This window comes from Lissotriton helveticus, chromosome 11, assembly GCF_964261635.1.
Source record: "Lissotriton helveticus chromosome 11, aLisHel1.1, whole genome shotgun sequence".
NCBI lineage: Eukaryota > Metazoa > Chordata > Amphibia > Caudata > Salamandridae > Lissotriton > Lissotriton helveticus.
The window spans coordinates 872,852,751-872,867,133 of NC_136072.1; positions in this window are offsets into that span (position 1 = coordinate 872,852,751).

A 14,383-nucleotide genomic window follows, 5' to 3' on the forward strand; every position below is an offset into this window, starting at 1 on the left:
GAACAATAGTTCAGTTTCAAGTAATTAATCAGTGGGGGAGAAAGATAGACACGACGGTTGCATTACCTATCCTCCACTGTTTACAAAGGGAGAGCCTGTTGTTTCTCCGTTTGCAGACAGAGGATCTCCAAATAAATTAACAAAGAGTAATACTAGTATTTTCTGGACAATTCAAATAACCATTTCGCAATTCGTCGTGTTTACACGACCTTACCCGGACCGCATGGACAGTTTCTTGTCTTCCGAATCCAGCGCCCGATCATCCTCTTTTCCTCGTATTCCTCGCGGCACTCCTGATGGTTCCCAGTCAGGACCGTAGATCACTCGAGAGAGGTCTGTTCGGAACCATTGAAGTTCGGATGATCGGCTGTCAGACGAGGGTCTATCGGACAGGCGCGCTCCCGATCGTTGCAGTCGTTCACTCTGTCGTCAGGACCTCTCCCACTGGATCCATGAGTCACTGATGGGCCCCACGTTTGGGACGCCAATTGTTAAGGGGTCAGGCTACCAACCAGATTAAAAGATCCTTAAGTATTGCCCGGCGGTGTCACCTCCTAAACCCACAAGATATTAATCAATGAAGAGGCAGGCGCTGGAGACTGGAAGGCAGGAAACAAGGGTTTTTATTTAGAATTTCTCCGGAGGAGAACACATCAGTTCGGACAGCAAGTATCGTCACGAGGTGCTCTAACCGCATCTCTGAGGCCTGGCCTCTTATACAAAGCTTTATTGCGTTATTACATATAACATATTTATGGCAAATGCTTTGATGTACGGAAAGACATTCTCGGAATCCCCGCTCCAAGCCCGTTCCCACACACATATACAGCAGAAGTCCCCGCCCCGGTCACAACAGGTGATGATTATCGCGCAGTTGGACATTCCGCCGGTTCACGGAATGTGGGGGTTTGATCGGATCTCATAGGGTGGGGGCATTGATCAACTCGAGGGCCCTTTGATGAGGGAAGCTTTCTACTGTACGGGGAGGGGCAATAAACAGTATCGGCAGAGCTAGGTGTCGGCCTGGGAAAGAGGAAGACAAACGGGCACACAGGAAAGGGGGTTAGTATCAAAGGGCCTGGGACCATGAAAGGAATGAAGGGAGGTGTCGCGCTGGGAACAGGATGGGGTTCCGAGGCAGAGCCGCGCTGAAGAGGGGTTTATGACCCAAGGCATGTGCGAGCGGGGGGGTTGTCAGCGCGCGGGGGGTTGCCTGCGAGGTCGGGAGAGAGAGAGACGCTGGCTATCGGCGAGGGGCAGGGAGGCCATGGTGTACAAAATGGCTGCCGCTTACGCGCACGAATGGGCCCAAGGAGAGCAAGATGGTGCCGATAATGTTGACATTCTCGATCTAACTTTTAACAGTCCGCTTGCCATGAAAAGGCAGACAGAACGTGACTATGGGGGCCCCTGGGGATCCCCCCTTCCCCTTGCCATGAAAAGGCAGGCAGAAAGTGACTAAGGGGGACCCTGGGGATTTCGCCTTCTCTTGCCCCTCTGCTACAGGGTCTGGAGGGCAGCTATGGTGCCCCATAAAAATCCCTGCACTGTGTGGCAGACACCACATGATGCCTGTCACAAGGAGCAGAGATGTTTACAAACATGCCTCTTAGCAGTGAGACTTGTGCTGCAGCCCTTTTTTGAGCTGCCAACTCCCTGTTGGCCGGTCCTGTTTCCGACAGGATGACACAAGGAGACTTGTCTAAACACCAGCATAATCAGCCACTAAGAAACAGGCTATATATTTATTTCAGCAGGAACGTTCTGTAGTGGCATTCTGTCCATGGTTGGAGGACATTGTCCATTGTCATTCTGTTCTGGCCAGGCCCTAGCACCCCGACTCCACAAAGTGTCACAGCTGCTAGAGGACGCAGGTGCCTTTTAGATGTCATGGGGAGGCGGGCTAGTTGCCCCACACTTGGAGAGTGATCCATCTAGTGATGAGAGTAACACAGCACATGGAATGTATATTTCACCATGTATTGCCTGTGGAATGGGGTCTGCTTACAAAGCCCATAGACCTGGGACATGCTCGTGGGTCTTCTTCCAGAGGGATTATTGATATGACATCTTGCTTTATGTGTTATGGATGTGTCACTATGGTAACTGTTTTTGTACTCATGCATTCTCAACTTGTTGTGGCACGTATGTTGCATATTTTGACACTGTAGTAAACATTTCACATTTCAAAGCGTTTCTTGTCTTCAACTTATCTACTTGTGTACAGGCGCTTGAATACTTCTGAGTGAGTAGGAGAGATAGTGAGATAGTGAGGCACTATAGCAATTGGGTCCTGTGCTTCTGGGTGCTTCTGGGTGCTCAGTCCCTGCCTGCCCAAGTTCTCTAATGCTGCTCATAGTACAGTATGTGTACAAAATGCCAGCAACAATTCTCAAAGTTTGTGAGACAATAGCAAGGCACAGAGACAGTCATAGTCGCTCATTGTTAACTCACAATCAATGGAAGTAGTTGACGTTGAGCTGTTGGCGCTGGTCAAGGCCTTCTTACTCACCACTGTCATCGACACTGGGCATGTGTGGGTTGGGAGCAGGCGACTGCTACTTTCTATCATCGTCCACAATCAGGGGGATTCTTCTGCACAAGTCCAGGTTGTGTAGCATAAAGCAGGCGACTACCATCTGGCATACCTTCTGTGGTGAGTACATAAGCGCACCACCAGTCTTGTTCAGGCCCATAAATCTTGACTTCAACAGTCCAAAAGTGCGCACCACCACACGATATGTCCTCCCGTGTGCATCATCGTATTGGACTTCCCCCGGCGTTGTTGGATTTTGCAGTGCGGACAGCAACCACGGACAATTGGGATACCCAGAGTCACCTAGTTGTGAGACAAACCGGCAATCAGTGTGATCTGAATATGCGAGGAGAGCAGCATGTCACAGATACATCACAATCATTGACACAGCCCACTCACCAACAAGCCAGGCCCGCTCGGTGTAGGTTGGCCATCTCTTGGGGTATGGTGCTGTTCCGCAAGATGTGGGAGTCATGTGCCGACCCAGGATACTTTGCACACACGTGTGAGATGATCTGCTCAAGTGACCTGCATTCAGATGTTTTTTTTTTCACTCACTCCACATAGACACTACGACATCCAAAGAAGTCGATGTGTATGGCATATAGTACACTGCTACATCAAGGACGAGCTTCCCTGTTGTTAGATGGCACAGCACTAGTGTTTCCCAGCATCAGTGCTGAGTTGCATGTAGCTGCTGTCACTGCATGACCGCAAGCTTTAGTCCCACAATACACAACAACATTCCAGGGCAGGGAGTGACATCTGGATAACGCAACATGAATATACAGTTCGGTGGACAAATAGATGTGGACATTATGGGGTCAGTCCTTCATGAGTGTGTGAGGAATTTGCGTAACAGACATTGCAATGTTCACCTGAATGAGGCACAACTGCACATGGATTGTGTATACATGCCCACACGGCTGACAATGACCGATGATGTCGGTCAGAGCTATGTTTGATTTGTTCCACATGTGTACTCGTATGACATGGGTGAGAACATTTACAGGCAATGGCAGCTAGGCACACGGCACGCCACACCAGTACGCATGTTGTGAGTGCTAGGGATTACATGTATGTCTGATTTGCAGACAATGGACACCCCTCACTATCTGCCTACAACACTGGACCTTCACAAGACGACCCCTGGCCAAGAGACGTCAGTCAGATGTCAAGGTTGGATGCACAAGCGATGTTCACAGGTTGGGTGTTTCAATACACAACATTGGTACAGTGTGAGTGACCTTAGTCCTTTTTTACTCCTTCCCTCAATTCAGTCCATGTTGGCCATGAGGCATGACTATGTATGTAATTTCCCTCTCCTTTTCTTTGACATACCATGTGTGTGAATACTTGACTCAAAGGTCACACTCTCTCATACCTTTACAGTGTAGCGACCAGCTGGTTACTGTTCTAGTTGTTCTGATGCACCAGCCACTCCCAGAGGGCTGGCTTATCCCCCACCCCACAGCCACCCAGCTCAGTTGTCACTGGAAATGTGACCCTGCCAACAAACGGGCCGTATGCACGTTGCCAAGGCCAATACTCTTATACATGTATGGTGTCTATGTGGTTACTTTATATGCATGGGGGCCTCATGCCCCACAACATTACACATGGGGTGCACCAATGACTTTAGGCATATGAGTTGTGATGTGTGGTGTAATTCGCATGGCGCCAATGCAAATGCAGTATGTGTTCACATGCACGGAAGCTGTCATCCGCAGCGATGACACAAATTGGCCCCAATTGAATGATGCAGGGTTGCGGTCGCAGTTTCCAGGCTGCCGCGGTGTGGCACCCACTATGCGAATGAGCAATCAGCCAATGGGAGCCTTCGACGTACATTTTATGATATTGTGGTGTGCACGATCTGCAACTGCGGGTTTGGCAATGGCCCCAATTGCCTTCAGGGGCACCGAGGGTCACTCATGGGGATTGGTTGGGCCTCGCACTTTGTATTTGGCAGGTTGGCACATCCATCATAGCGCTGCCACTCTTGCTGGGGGTTGGAGTTGTTCAGAGGTTCCATGCGTGGAGATGTTTGGTATGTACATCTGCTGTTCAGAACGGCGGCCTCTTGTCTGCCGGAGGTGGAGCCGGTAGAGCAGCGGGAAAGCCTGTGGCGCAGGATCCATGGCGGCTCCAGTGGTTTAAATGGGGTCTGTATTGGCTCTTCCTCTCTGTTGTTGTGTATCCGCCATCCGGAACATGGTGGTTTATACGCGGCGGTGGGAAGGGCTGTTTGCAACATCGTGATCTGGTTGGCGGACGGAAAGTGTTTCGTACGCTGGTATTGCTCTGTTAGCCCCATCTACCAGAGCCTGAAAGACCATGGCGGACGGAAGATGGCCTCTGTTGGACCATTGTAATTCAGTGGTCCCAATGACCGCACCTGGAGCCGGAAGATGAGCGTTTTCCACCACCGCCTCTAGTGCGGATGGGCTTCTGTCCATCATTGTAATGAGCCCCTAAATTCTGTAACATAATCTTCTTTTAAAAAAGGAGCATTCACTACTTTCCAAAAGAGAACCTGGTACCTTGTATATGTTTGTGTGTTTTTTTAAATAAGTATACATTGCTATATATTTTATATGTTAATTTGTTTATCTTTTTATGTGTAATTAAATTGGGATTTTAAAGAATATGTTATGTTTTTTCAATGTATTGTGTGTATAGATAGATATATGTATATATATAGTTTTAAATATATATATACACATATATGTATATACTTGTTTTTATTACTAGCTTAAAAATATATAAAATTATAATATATACTAAAATCATTATTTGAAAAATAGTTGACCATTATATATGTGTACTTACATACATACATATATATTTGTATACAATATATATATATATATATATTTCAGTGGAGACTTGTGCGCCCAGACAGCACTAAGGTAGGCTCAGCGCTGGGTGTTGCCGTGCCGGGCGGGGGGAGATGGTCGAACTTTGCGGTTCGGACGGTTTCCAGCCGGGCGGCAGCGCCGTGCGGCGGGGGGTCAGCCTTGCGTGTGTGCTTAGGGCTGAAACTGCAAGAATCGGAATATTTCAGGAAAGCACTTTGTGTACCTCGCGGGAAAGACTCGCTGGATATAGTCCTGGGTTCCGAACTTTTCTCTCCGCGAACGCCAGCTCCACAACTGATAAACACAGTGGCATCAGGAACTGCCTATTGTAGGCAGGGAGGGGTTGACAGTCACCATTCAATACACAGGAAGCTGTAAGCTTGCTTATAGTTTCATCCTGTGCTTCCGTGACGTGCAGGATCACGAGGTAACACGGATTGTAACACAGCTGATTACAACATGGAGGAGGAGGGTGCTAGGAGGAAAGAGGCACAACTACTATTTGCGAGAGCACCAGGCAAATTAGTAGGAGCGACAACGGCACCAGACAAACCAGAGAGTGACACTTTAAATGCCCTGTTTAGACGATATGAAAAACTTAAAAAGCAGGAAGCATCTAAATGGTGGGAGGCCACTTCACTGCAGGATTATGTGGAGAAAGAAATGGTTCCGCGAGGACTCAGAATTTATATCACGCCCTCACATGAATCAATGAATCCCCTAATGCTGGAAGAATGGGCAGCAAATTCATCAAGTAGTTAAAAAAATATGCTGTGCATTCTGTGTGGGAGGATCGTGAAAAAATCATAGCAGAACTAAAAGAACGTGAAGAGGAACTTAAAAAATGCTCCGAACAAAACAGAATCACTAAATTCTGGGAGGATTTGAAAACAAGAATGAAAAAATATGAGGATGACATAAAATACCGCAAGCAAAGGAAGTTGCATAGGGATTGCGGGGACTATGAGAGTGGCAGGATATTAACTTATAGTCCGAAATATGATCACCTCTATAAACAAGCAAGTAATCCTAGAAATGAGCCCAGTACATCAGGCTCAACTGAGGAACAACCTGAGCAAGTGCCAACCAGTGACTCTGATACCGATGCGTCAATTCACACAGTGAGCACCGTGTCTGATATAGTGGTAACTAAAAAACAGGCCACTTTTTTAGACGAGTTCAGGGTTCTCAGGTCACGACGAGCGAAAGAACAAACTCGAGAAAGGGACCCAGTACCACAGAGAACACAGGTACAAGGACGGCCAAGGGGAAGACCAAGAGGCAGGGGCGTTCAAAGAGAAGAAGTCTCAAAATCAGGCAACGGAGCCACAAACAAAAAGCCCGTGGGAAACAAGTGTGGGGGCTACAAAAAGGCCAAATAATGATGGATATGGAAACGGTAAACAAAACCATCATTAACTTATCTGCTAGATCGTTGAGTGATAGCGAAAAAATGACTCTCTGTTTAGGACTTTCTTTCTGCCCGACAGAACTGTTTCATTATTCGAACACTAGAGTTGACATTTTTAAATTTGTGCGTAAATTGAAATTACAGAAATGGCACAGATTGCATAACACAAACCCTCATAACGTGGAAGGGGAAAGGCCCAATACTATACAACTCACCATAGGTGATAATGACATTTTACAAACTGTGTATGAATTGAGTGATGTTTATGGAGACAACGTAGAGGATGTGGGGATACAAGATCAAAACAATATTCCTACGGATAGGGCAGCATGTACCCATTTTTGACCTAAATCAGTGTTTTGCCCAATCATGCCCCACGACAACATTGATACATTTCATGATGTTATATCCAAGGAACTCATGCATCATAAACATAGAATAGCAGGCGATACGAATCACAGCTTCAATTTGTCTAAAACTCAGAGGGACTTTATCATTTCCTTAGCACGTGATGAAAATATCATCATCAGACCTTCAGATAAGGGGGGAAATGTAGTCCTATGGGGGAGAGACATGTACACAGAAGAAACATACAAGCAATTGAATGATGCAATTTTTTATTGTAAGAGCAGCACCACAGAATATAATCAGAGCATCACTAGCACATGGGAAAATCTTGCTAAGTGGCAAAAAGATGGATTAATCACATGGCAGGAATATTGTTTTCTCAAGAAAGATTACCCCAAGTTACCCATCCTCTACCTTCTTCCCAAGGTGCACAAAGATCCCAGGAAACCTCCTGGAAGACCTATAGTGTCTTCCCTAGGTAGCGTCAATGAAAATATCTCAAGATATATTGACCATTTTCTTAGAGAGTATGTTACTGCACTACCGTCACATCTGGAGGACACTAAGGATTTTCTCAATAAAATTGGAAGTATGGCATGGGAGGAAGGGCTCACACTCATTACCATGGATGTGAGCTCCCTCTATACCATCATAGATCATGAACAAGGTATTGCAGCTTGCCTCCATTTCTTGCAAGCGAGAGATATAGCATACCTGGGACACACGCACATGCCTGTAGAGATGATGAGGATATGTCTTAACAACAATATCTTCATGCGATGGGTTCTAGCTTTGCGCCGAGTTTGGCGAACCTCTTCCTGGGTAAGTGGGAGGAGGAGATCCGCAGAGATGCCAACTTAAGAGTTGAGTTTGGCAAGGTGCGGGCATGGATCCGCTTTATAGATGACTTATTTGTAGTATGGAGTGGATCCGAACAAGAAGCTATGGACTTTGTTGTTAAACTTAAGCAAAACCCCTACAATGTCAAGCTAACTGCCAATATGAGTACTAGCAGTATAGAGTTTTTGGATACCCAGGTCATGGTACAGGAGGGGCAATTGACCACAAACCTTCACAGGAAGGAGACCGCCGGCAATAGCCTGCTGCATGCCCTCAGTGCTCACCCTGAGAGTCTCAAGTGGAGCATACCTTATGGTGAGCTACTAAGGGCAAAACGCAATTGTAGTAGTGATAGCCTCTTTGAAATAGAGAAAAACAACATGCTACAAAGGTTCCGAGAACGGGGATATCCTGAGGGGGTCTTGATTAAAGCTGTCAACAAAGTAAGTGGAAGATCTAGAGAAAGCACTCTTGAGAATAAAATTGTAGAAACTGATACTGAACCTGTTACCAGAGTGATTACCACATTCAATGAGGACTCTAGGAAAGTTTCCTAGATGTTAGCTGACAATTGGAATATACTTCAAGCAGAAAACATCATAGGTCCCAGTATTGGAAATAGACCCTTAGTGACTTATAGGAGAGGGAAAAGCTTGAGGGATATTCTGGTGAAAGGAGACATTAGTCCCATGGGCAGCCACAATGTACACAATCTTATAGGTTTTTACCCATGCGGTCACTGCCGTGCGTGTAGTACTAGTGCAATGGTCAAAGAGGTAGAATTGCCAGGTACAGGTAGAAACTACAGCATAGGACAATTTTCGACATGCAGTACTAACTTTGTCGTGTACGTTCTTGAATGTCCATGTCGTCTTAAATATGTGGGGAGTACAGTTTGCATGGTGAAAAAATGGGTACAAGAGCATCTGCGAGCTATCACCAATGTAGATACTAACTACCCCATTGCTCGTCATTTCCAAACCAAACATCAGTCTAATAATTCCCTGCTCAAATGTTAATGTTAATGTTAATGTTAATGTTAATGTTAGGCTACATTTATAAAGCGCACTGACACCGGAGGTTTCCTGGCGCTGAGATTGAAGTTGGGGCAGGAGGGGGAGCTAATGAGAGGTTGAGAAGAGCCAGGTCTTTAAGCCCTTTCTGAAGCTCAGCAAGGTGTCAGAGGTTTTAATGTATAGGGGGAAGGAGTTCCACAACTTGGGTGCCAGGAAGCTGAATCTCCGGCCGCCCAATTTTTTTAACTTGATCACTGGGGAGGTGAGGAGATGAAGGTGGGCCGAGCGGAGATTACGAGTCGGACGGTGTAGGTTGATGAGGGATTTCAGGAAGGACGGGCATACTATGCAATCGAACAGGTAAACATAAGTAAGAGAGGAGGGAACAGATTGTTGGCCCTGAGGAAAAGGGAATCCAAATGGATAACGCAACTCGAGACCAAATTCCCGAGGGGGCACAATTTAGACGAGGAACTAGCTACCCACCTCCATGAAAATTGAAAATTGAACATAAGAAAATTGAACATAACTTAGTGGGAAGGATGTTGTAAATAATGCTGTGATTGATATATAGATGTGATGTTTGAACAAAATGAAGCAGGCATCTGGTTTTTAACTGAAGATTTTAATGTATGTTTTTTCTGTTTTTCCTTTGCAGGAGGAAAGGAAGGGAACATTTCACTCTCACTTTTGAATATGCACGGTTCCCTACCCTTTTCTTCAACTGATTGAAATATCTACAGGATAAGATAAGACAATTGCACTTTTTATTGATAGGATTAAGGAATTTAAGACAGGTTTTTGTCTAAATAGTAATTTTTGCACAGTGTTACACTTTTGATCTTTGTTAGTGAATTGAGGTAGAGGTATCTGCCTGAAAGGCCACTTGGCGATCACACTTGTTACTGCTGGGCGGAGCATGCTTATTTATTTATTTATTTATTTGATTTATATAGCGCGTTATAACCCAGGGGTCTCTAAGCGATTTATCAGGGTCGGGGTCCAAACATCAGGTACTGTGAAGGACAACTGTTAATAAAAAAATTACTGAACACCCCATGCTTGCTGGAAAAGCACTGTTTTTAGTTTCTTTCGGAAGGCCAACAAGTTATTTTCCTTCCGTAGTTCAATTGGCAGCTTATTCCAGACTGTTGGGAGCAAAAATGAAAAGGCACGTCCACCTACTGTGGCCAATCTACAACGTGGTTGAATAAGTAGAGAGGCATCAGCGGATCGAAGTGTCCGTGCTGGGCTGTAGGGAACAAGGCGAGATTTTATGTACATTGGAGCCTTACCGTACAGGGCTTTGTGAACAATGCACAGTCCTTTGAAGATCACCCTCTGCTTAACCGGCAGCCAGTGCAGTTCTTGCATAAGGGGAGATGCATGGGTATTCCTTGGTTTTTTAAAAATAAGCCTAGCAGCGTCGTTCATGACAACCTGCAGCTTATACAAGAGTTTCTGTGGCAGTCCTATATATAGCGAATTTCCATAATCTAGCCTAGCCAAGATCGTGGCGGAGACTGCTCGCCTCAGGGTGGAAAAGGACAACAAAGGTGCAACTGTCCTAAGTTGTCGAAGGAGGCCAGTGCAGGTCCCTACCACCGTCCTCACTTGCTTTTGCATGGACAGCGTGCCGTCCACCTGGATGCCTAAACTCTTGACCACAGCAGCTGGTTCCGGAGGTGACCCTAATTCTCTTGGCCAGAAATCCTCAATCCATGGGTTCCCTGCGATGGTAATTGGCATATATATATTGGCATTGCTCATAAAATACAGCACGGGCACTAGTCCGCTAGTATGGCAGTAGAGAACTAAGGAGATAAACTGCACTAGACCGATGACACTTGGAAATTAATCCTTTGTTTAACCACCTTATTTTCTGTAGGTACACCAGCCACGCGATTATATATCGTTATGATTTTTATCAATCGAAGTTTTGATAGTATTATGACTCTGTTTATATGACTGTAATATAAATATGTGGAGTTAGTCACAAATATGTATGAAATGGATTCAATGTATCCACAACATAGACTTAACATAACAGAAGGCTACATTTTAGCCATTCCAAAATGGCGACCATGTTTACCTGACCGAGCAGGCTGATGTGCAGTACCTCTTCTATATTTAGTTTCAATGTTTAGTTATGCACGTCCGTGAGAACGCAAATGTATCGTGTGATCAAGCCACCGCCGGGTGGCGAAACGCGTAGCGGTATCATGGAATAAATGGTGATTGTTCAACCTTACTCTGAGTGCTCAAATTACTTTTGCAATTGAACTGGAATCAATTTCGACCGGCTTGGGTTTCTGCCGGTTTTGCGCCAACTGACAATGGGATGGATCTCGGAAAAACCCATTATCGTCTGCAATATATATTTGTATATATGTGTGTTTTTTTTAAATAAATATATATTGATATATGGTTAAATTTATTTAATTTACATTATATTACTGTTACATGTAAATATATTTAATATTTACTATTTTTAACTATATATATCTTAAAAATGATATACTGTTATATTTGTATATATGTTTTGAGATTAGTGCAAAACAATACATATTTTTTTGATATTTTTGTCATTCACATTATAAGTATAGGAACATAATATGTTTGTGATGACACAATATTTCATTATCACGGTAATAAGATTTTCAATATTTTGTCAGTGAATCTTGTGTTGTTTAGTACATGAATAATAACCTATTTGAAACTAATTAAAGAGTACTTGTGCACGTTGCTAGCAGCAATAATAAAATGAACAGTTCTAACATGTTTAGTAAGTCTGTAGCAGCTTACTACTTTTATGCTACTTCTATGTACTACACTGTGAAAGCATGGAATAGCTAACCTCTAGATTTGCTCTAGGCCTTGTGCACTGCAAACCTGTTCATGGCAGATCAGCAGTGATATCGGACTTCAGCTGTCAGAAGGAAAGCACACAAATAGAAGGGTTCGGCTTCTCTCACCACTGGATAAATTCTTGGCATAAGTGAAGATGCTCCGGCAGTGGTGTTTGGACAAAATATCAGATAAGAATATTGTGATGCAAAAATATTGTGTCAAGAATACAGGAACATCAATGGTAAACATTTCATTTTTAGTGTTGTTTTAATATCATTGTAAATAATATCGATGTACAAAATATCATTGTATAATATATTTTGTAAGTGTTAATTAATATGTAATTTTTTGTACTGTATTTTATTATTTATATGTATTCATTTTTTACTTGTATTTTTAGATAGATAATTTCTTAAACATGACATTGTTGAAATTTATTTTTTAAGTTATAGTAATGAATTGTTGATTTTATTTTAGTAGAGGGAAATTGAGTTTTTAGAGGATAAACGTTGTGATTTCTTTTCTTTACATTTGCTTTGAATTTATATGTTGAGTGAATAATTTTAAAGATATGCAAATTAAAGTTTGTGAATTGTACAATTTATTTTGTTTTATAATTATTCATTTGAATACATTTAAATTAAATGTTAATTAAATTATATATGAAAGATATACATTTTTGTTTACAAATATAAAATATAAAGACTTTTTTTCCCTAAATATTCATTATTAAAGTTTCATAGGATACAATTGGCATTGATCAGCAGATTTGCATTGCGACATCAGTGGATGGTCCTGGTTAAGACCAATAAAACAAAAAACAAACCCCAACTACCACCCACCCTCCCCTGCTCTTGTACATGACCCATAGGTAGGTCAGGTAATCGAAACAGCATACACACATAGAATTCAGCATCAGCCCTCCACCCCAGTAACGTTGTGGCAGTCAGTTACATCACACAGCGGGTTCCCCAAGTGACACATCCACTGGGGGGGTTCCTTTAAATCGGACAACATGGCTGCCAAAGCTCTTAAATCATCCTCCTTCTTTTCATCTCTATGGACATTCTTCATCTGTACCTCCTCAGTAGACACCAATTCTTAAACATATCTGAGCCATACGTTATGGGTTCTTCTCCCAGCCATTTTTTTAGCTATGCAGCGTTTTGCTAACAGCAAGCCAAGTAGGACAAATGTTCTACTAAGTTTTTAATTGGAAGGGTAGGGAATCAGCACACTAATTGCACCTCTAACTGTATGGTCCAACCAGTGTCTCTGTTCAGGTTTTCCAACACTGTCTGTCAATATGATGACAGGGACGGACAAGACCACACCATATGCATGAAGTCTGCCACCAGGTTTAAACAGCCTGCGCATCTAGCTGACTGAGCAATATTAATGGTATGCAATGTTTTTGGTGAGAGATAGGCTTGATGCATGTAATTGTGTTGCATCTATTTAAATCTGGCATTGGAGCTGGCAGTCCATACCCCTCATGTACCCATATCCAGTCTTTTTGGCTTGGATGCGAAGTGGCATCCCTAGGAGGTTTTACACAGTGTCCTATAGATGTGAGATATTAGTATGTGGCCCCTCAGTATCTCCACCAATGTCACCAGGGTGTTGGCGCACAACAGTGCATCTAGGAAGGTCAGCCACAAGTCTAGTGCTGTTGCAGAGATCTTTGCAATTCAGACACTTGGCACTTGACACTTTAATATAGGGTGTATCCAGCAAATCTGTGACCCATTCATCAACAAGTCCGGCAGTGATCTCCCAGCATGAGAGCCCCGTAGAAGTGCTTTTTCCCAGGTGCCTTCAGGGTCGAGCCAGTGGACCGCATGCTAGAAATGTGCTGCCATATAGTATAGCTGTACGTTTGGTCTCTCCAGACCTCCCTGGCTCCAGGTCCTTTTAGACAACCCGACTCATTTCTGCTTGTTTGCCCACAGCAAGTCAACTATAAGGCTATCAAAAGATTTAAAGTAGTGTCTAGGAATTGCATGTAGAGTGTCCTGAAGTGCATAGAAGCACCACAGAAGCGTGATCATCTTTACTATAGTTCCTCTGCCCATTAGGTACAAAGGAAGATGCCTCCAGAACCTGACTGATGCACTTAGCCCATCCACCACACTACCGATATCAAGATCCAAGAACATCTGTTCACTGTGTGTCAGTCTAAACCCCAAGTAGGGGACACTGCCTAACTCCCAGGGGAGCCCTACTGGCTTGAGCATTTCGATTGACACCCCAGTCAATCCTACTGGTGAAATTCTTTAGGAATTTGCCATATTAACACGGAGCCCTGAAATTTCGGCAAACTCGTGCACCAAGTTCAGAAGTATCAGTACAGAATATACTGGCTTTGCCAGATATGTCATGGCATCGTCAGTGTACAGCGAGACCACATGTGTTGCCTACCCCACCATGATCCACAAGGGGCCCATAGTCAGGCACAATCAGATTTCTGAAACCTCGCTCTAGATCGCAACCTTAAGCAAGGGTCAGCGCCCAGTAGCTG